Consider the following 6120-nt stretch of genomic DNA (forward strand, 5'->3'; position numbering starts at 1 on the left):
AGGGGTTTCAGTTTATTAGGATTAAATAAAAATCTCACACAGAGCCTCAGAGATAATGATTTAGGTAATTGCTATAATGGATTTCAAAAACTATAATTTAATGTTATACTCAAATGGATTTTGCTACCTGGGTGTCACAGACTTAAGGTGGGTACACACATATCGGTAAATGCATACACACTTGCTGATGCCGGCAACGATGAACGACGGCGGGAGGGGGGAGCAGGGCCAGGCTGCATTCGGCAGCACGGCATCACTAACAACATATCCCCAGATTGTACTGCACATAAAGACGACTGGGGATATCATTAATAACTCGCAGGATTGCTCATCGTTAACAATATATCACGTACACACTAGACTATTAAACAAAGTTGTCATAACGATGTAACATTATCGGCAATATCATTTAAAAAATCGTCTAGCGTGTACACACCCTTACTGTAGTCAGAAAATTATATGACACTTAATATTTACACACTGTACATAGATAATCAGTGCTACATTGGTTTACTATAGTTTTCTGCTGCTACTTGACCAGCACATTACATCACTTTTTGAATTACCTAGATGTTATCAGTAGCTCATTAGCATAAGTAACGCATCACAGACATCATTCCGTGTCACAATGCCCATTGTACGCAGAGCATCTCTGACAACAGCCTCCTGGACTTAGTTGCTGCCTAGTCTACAAACGGGCAGCTTCTTTTACAAAGTGCTGAAAACGGATTGTACCTATCTGATTGCCTGCTGCAGTCAGAGCGACCACAGATCACAGACCGAATCCGAATTTGCTTCCTGCAGACATTTCTGCTTGCAGGTACCATGGATTAAGAATAGGAATGTGGAATTGTATCCCATTCCGATGCTGCCGCAAGGCAGGTCAGGCTGAGGAAGATGCATCAGATGGGACCCATCGTGCTGCTGTCGAGAACAGCGAGACTTGAAGATCAGTTGAAAGACATTCGCTCATCTGGCGCTTAAGGCGATTTATGACTAAAAGGAGACAACGCAGAAGCGGTGAAACCAATGTTACCCACCTCATCAGAGAAAGTATGAAGCATTCTCTATCCTGTGTGGATTTAACAACCTTCACACAGGCCTCACCCAATACTTTTGCTAAGAAGCCTGCGTCTAATGTCTCTGAGTCAGCTGAAGACCAGAAAGTGTGCACGAGTCCAAAATGCACAATGATGCTGGCATCCACCAGCGGGCTCCTGAGTTGTTTTGCAGAGTTCATCTGTAGAAGGTGTCACCAGCTGAACAATCTGTCACCTACAGATATAATTCTATGGATAACAAGCATAGACATGTCTCTCACTGGATACTGGCAGGAAGAAGGCTTCATCAATCCGACCAATGTAGTGTTCCTCTACATGCTCTGCCGAGAATTCGTTCTATCAGAGTTGGACAGTGAGCAAGAATTACTGGCATTTCTATCCACATGTCTTTATATATCCTATGCCTACATGGGTAGTGAGACCTCCTATCCAATGAAGCCATTCTCAGTGGAAAGCTCGAGGGAAGACTTTTGGAACCGTTGCCTCTACATTATTGATTTCATGAGCACAAAGATGCTGTGCTTCCATGCTGACCACCATTTTTTTATCCAGACCTTTGTCGATCTCATAGCTGAGGGTGGACAGGAGAGCACATAGACAGCCTACCATCAAACTCCACCATCAGTTCCAGGCTCTTCGCCGACACAGCAAGCATCACCATTGGCTCCAGGCTGTGTGCCATCACAAACATCAGGTCCAGGCTATGCAATGACACAGCAAGTTCCACCATCAGTTCCAGGATGTTCGCTGAAACTGCAAGTTCCACCATCAGTTCCAGTATTAATAATAATCGTTGCATTTACAATAAAAAAAAAAATTTTTTTTTCTATAAAATTGGTTGGTGTATTATTTTGCTTGATAGGTCTCGTATATGGACAGGGTTCACCTAGGCAATGTTTTGTGATTTTCTCACTGCAACAATGCTCTGCAGAGGGTCCTGAGATCACTTTATTGGCAAACAATACCTGTTTGCAAAACAGTAAAAGACATTTGCAAATATTTATGTAAAAAAACTGGGGGCAAAAGGCTTTTTCAAGATATCCTACAAGGTGGCATTTGTGGTGATACAAGTTTTCCAGCTTTATGCCATCCCATACATCCAGTGCCAGTCTTAGACATATTCTTGCTAAGGGCTACACATACATTTTATTTGATTTTTTTATTTATTTAGTGACTGTTTAAAGTAGAGATGAGCGGTTCGGATTCTGTGGAATCCGAACAGCTCCGAACATTGGGGATCCGAGTCCAGCCGAACCCTGTTCGGGTGTTCACCGCCTGACTCGGATCCCCGTTCGGGGCCGAACGGCGGCCGCCTGATGTCGGATTCTCACTAGAGAATCCGACATCAGGTCTCCTATTGTGTAGGGCAGAGCGCTGTGATAGCGCTCTGCCGTACACAGATACAAACACACAGCCGCCAGCGGCAGCTGTGTGTTTGTTACAGCAGCCAATGAGAGTCACACAGACTCTCATTGGCTGCTGCACGGAGGGAGCCGGCTGGAGCTCACACATGAGCTCCGTCTTCCGGCTCCCTCCGCAGTGTGTGACAGGCTCAGCAGAGCGGACGGCGCGGGAGCGGGGAATCAGGAATCAGGTACGTTTTTTTTTTGTTTTAACTTGTGAAAGTTGTGCAATGGCCGGGGGCGCTACTGGGGGGGTCTGCTACTGGGGGGGGCCTGCTACTGGGGGGGCCTGCTACTGGGGGGGCTATACTACTGGGGGGGCTATACAACTGGGGGGGTCTGCTACTGGGCGTCCATACTACTGAGGGGCCTGCTACTGGGGGGGGCTATACTACTGGGGGGGGTCCGCTACTGGGGGCCATACTACTGAGGGGCCTGCTACTGGGGGGGCCATACTACTGTGGGGGCATACTACTGGGGGGGCTTACTACTACTGGGGGGGCCATACAACAGGGGGGGCCATACTACAGGGGGGCTACTACTGGGGCAGCCTACTACTGACGGGGGCCTGCTACTGGGGCAGCCTACTACTGGGGGGGCCATACTACTGGGGGGGCCATACTACTGGGGGGGCTGCTAATGGGGGGCATACTACTGGGGGGGCTGCTAATGGGGGGCATACTACTGGGGGGGCCTGCTAATGGGGGGAATACTACTGGGTGGCATGCTAATGGGGGGCATACTACTGGGGGGGCCTGCTAATGGGGGGCATACTACTGGGTGGCATGCTAATGGGGGGCATACTACTGGGGGGCATACTACTGGGGGCACTGTATAGGGGACCCTACTACTAAGGGGACTGCATAGGGGGCACCACTGCTGGGGGCATTGTGTAAGGGACACCGCTACTGTGGGCATTGTGTAAAAGGGGCACTACTGTGGGCATTGTGTAAAAGGGGTACTACTGTGTGTCGTAACATAAATAAGAGACACTACTTTATGGTGTAATGTGAATCAGGCCCTATGTGCGGTGTAATGTGAATAAGATTGTGCACTGTGACTCTTTGGGCCGTAGCCCACTATGTAAACAAGTACTGTGACTCTGCTGGCCGTACCCACTGGGTGGGTGCACTACTTTTAATTTGTGCCACTGCTGTGTGGCAATGTGTCATAGATGTGCTTTATACTGTGGTGTCTGTGTCATTGTGCCGCTGCTTTGTCGCTTAGTAACCAGTCAGCTCACTGCAACCTTTGGCCAATAATGTTGAAAACAATATTATAAGCTGTGATATGGTCTAAATTGACTGGAAATTAATGTTATTGAGGTTAATAATACTCTAGGAAGAAAAAAAAGACCAATTTATGTGATTTTAGCTTTTTTTGTTAATTTTTTGTAAAAAAAATCCAAATCCAAATCCAAAGCCAGTCACCGCAGTTTGGCAAATCCAAATCCAAATCCAAAGCCGGACGACGAATTAGAACCAAATCCAAATCCAAATCCGGCAAAAATGGTCCGGCGCACATCCCTAGTTTAAAGTAGGGATGTGCAGGCTCGGATAGGTTCGAGTTTGCACGTTGAGTTCGGATTTTTCCCTCCAAAAAAACGGAACTCAGAAAGAGGCTAAACGTCATCTTACATGGACGAACAGCATCATTCCTGGACAAAAGTCCAGGAATGATGATGTTGGTCCATGTAAGATGACGTTTAGCCTCTTTCTGAGGGGATTGTGAGGCCCCGCTTTCACGGTCTGTATTCATACTGAAAATCAAGATCAAGCGAGCTTTTGCCCTTCTGCTCCACAAAAGTCCAGGAATGATGATGTTCGTCCATGTAAGATGACGTTTAGCCTCTTTCTGAGTTCCGTTTTTTTTTAGAGAAAAATCCGAACTCAACGTGCAAACTCGAACCTATCCGAGCCTGCACATCCCTAGTTTAAAGTAAATGTAGTAGAGTTTATGTGACTTCCTAATCAATGATAGTTGGATAGAGACATTTACCTACTTTTATGGTTCATTTCAAAACCTGAAGCTGGCAGCAAGCAGCGCAGCTGCAGGAACTAAGCTCCAGCACACATTTGTATTTCCTCTCCCCTCCAGTTCCAGGTTTTGGAGTTGGCTCTTACTGTAGCTCCAAGGTCGAATCAACTATTAGGCAGGTTTGCCTACCCTCCCGATTTGGCCGGGACCCTCCAAAAAATCAGATGCAGCTTCCTGCCCCCCCCCGGAAAGGCAGGCAAGCCTCCCGGCAGCCGCTGATTCCCCCTGACCTCCCCCCCTGCGATAAATAGTTAAACCCCAGCAGCGGAGGGGGCAGCTGATGCGATTCACACTGAATGGTTTAATTTTGGCCGCGCCCTCTGCTCCACAATGCCTGTATTATCTGCATTGTGTAGCGGGGGCAGGGCCAAAATGATGCGATTGTGTGGCGCCACCCTGCCCACAAATGCCCCATCACCCGCCCGGCCACACCCCCCATCCTGCCGATCTGGCTGTTCCCTCCTGGAAGGAGCAGCCAGAAAGTCGGCAAGTATGCTGTTAGGCAGGGCCGGATTACTAATGGGGCGGATGGAGCTTCAGCTCCAGGCCCACCATCAGAATAGGCCCATAGACATCTGATGTATATGTGTGCTGCTGTAGACAGGATTTATTTTTTCTTCTACAGCAGCCTGCCAGTAGGTGTCCAGCCCCCCCACCCAGTTGTGTACTTCCCCACCCTGCCGCGCACCCACCATCGCGGCCGCGCACCACCTCCCTTTCTCCTCTCTGGCGCCGGTGTATGATCAAAAGCCGCCATGATGGCGGCGCGCAGTGGAGGGCTGGGCTTCACTAGCGCTCCCAGCCCCAGCGCTGATAACAGAGGGACTCAGCAGCGGCGATGCCTCCGTGTTATGTGCGCGTGACATCATAAGAGCCACCCGCCGCCACTACCGCACCTTCAAGCAGCCACTAATGACTTACAGGCACCATAGCCACAGGAGCTCAGTGCAGGGGCATAGAGAGCTACGCGGGGCCCCGGTAAAGAGGGGGCGTGGCCTAATTTCAGAAGATGTGGCCACGCCCCCTTGAGAAAAAAAAGAGTTTTGCAGCGCCGCAAAGCGGCGCTGCGCGCCAGGGAGGGTGCGCTGTGAGCCCCTCAGCCCGACGCAAAACCAGTGGGGGGTGCGATCAGTGTGATCACTCCCCCCTCAGGCATAGGAGATTGCTGAAGGGAGCAAGGGAAGAAGTGAGGGGGGAGCGGCGCCAGACCCGGGCCCCCGCTGGGCCCCTCTGGAAGCCCGGGCCTGGGTAAACTGTACCCGCTCCCCCCCCTGCCCCTGGCTCCGGGAAGGCGGCCTGGCAGTAGCAGCAGGAGGTGAGATCCTTGTCAGTCCTGCTGCTGCTTTATAGTAGTTGTAGAATAAATTAGTTATATAATGCAGGGGGCAGGCTGAGTGTATATATATATATATATATATATATATACACACATATATATATATATATATATATATATTTTAAATATATATATTTTAAATATATACACATAATTATAATACATATATGTATATACACCCATCGTGTGTGTGTGTATATATATATATATATATTAGGGGTGAGCGGGTTCGGATTTCTGAAATCCGAACCCCCCCGAGCCCCCCCGATCCGAGTCCGATCCG

General features: G+C 49.0%; 1 pseudogene; it reads left to right on the forward strand.

Moving 5' to 3' along the window:
- Window positions 1-842: 842 nt before the first annotated feature.
- On the forward strand, window positions 843-1658 carry LOC148477241 (cyclin-dependent kinase 5 activator 1-like; annotated as a pseudogene).
- Window positions 1659-6120: the final 4462 nt, after the last annotated feature.

This window comes from Taudactylus pleione, unplaced genomic scaffold (assembly GCF_031769625.1).
Source record: "Taudactylus pleione unplaced genomic scaffold, aTauple2 ptg000731l, whole genome shotgun sequence".
Lineage (NCBI taxonomy): Eukaryota > Metazoa > Chordata > Amphibia > Anura > Myobatrachidae > Taudactylus > Taudactylus pleione.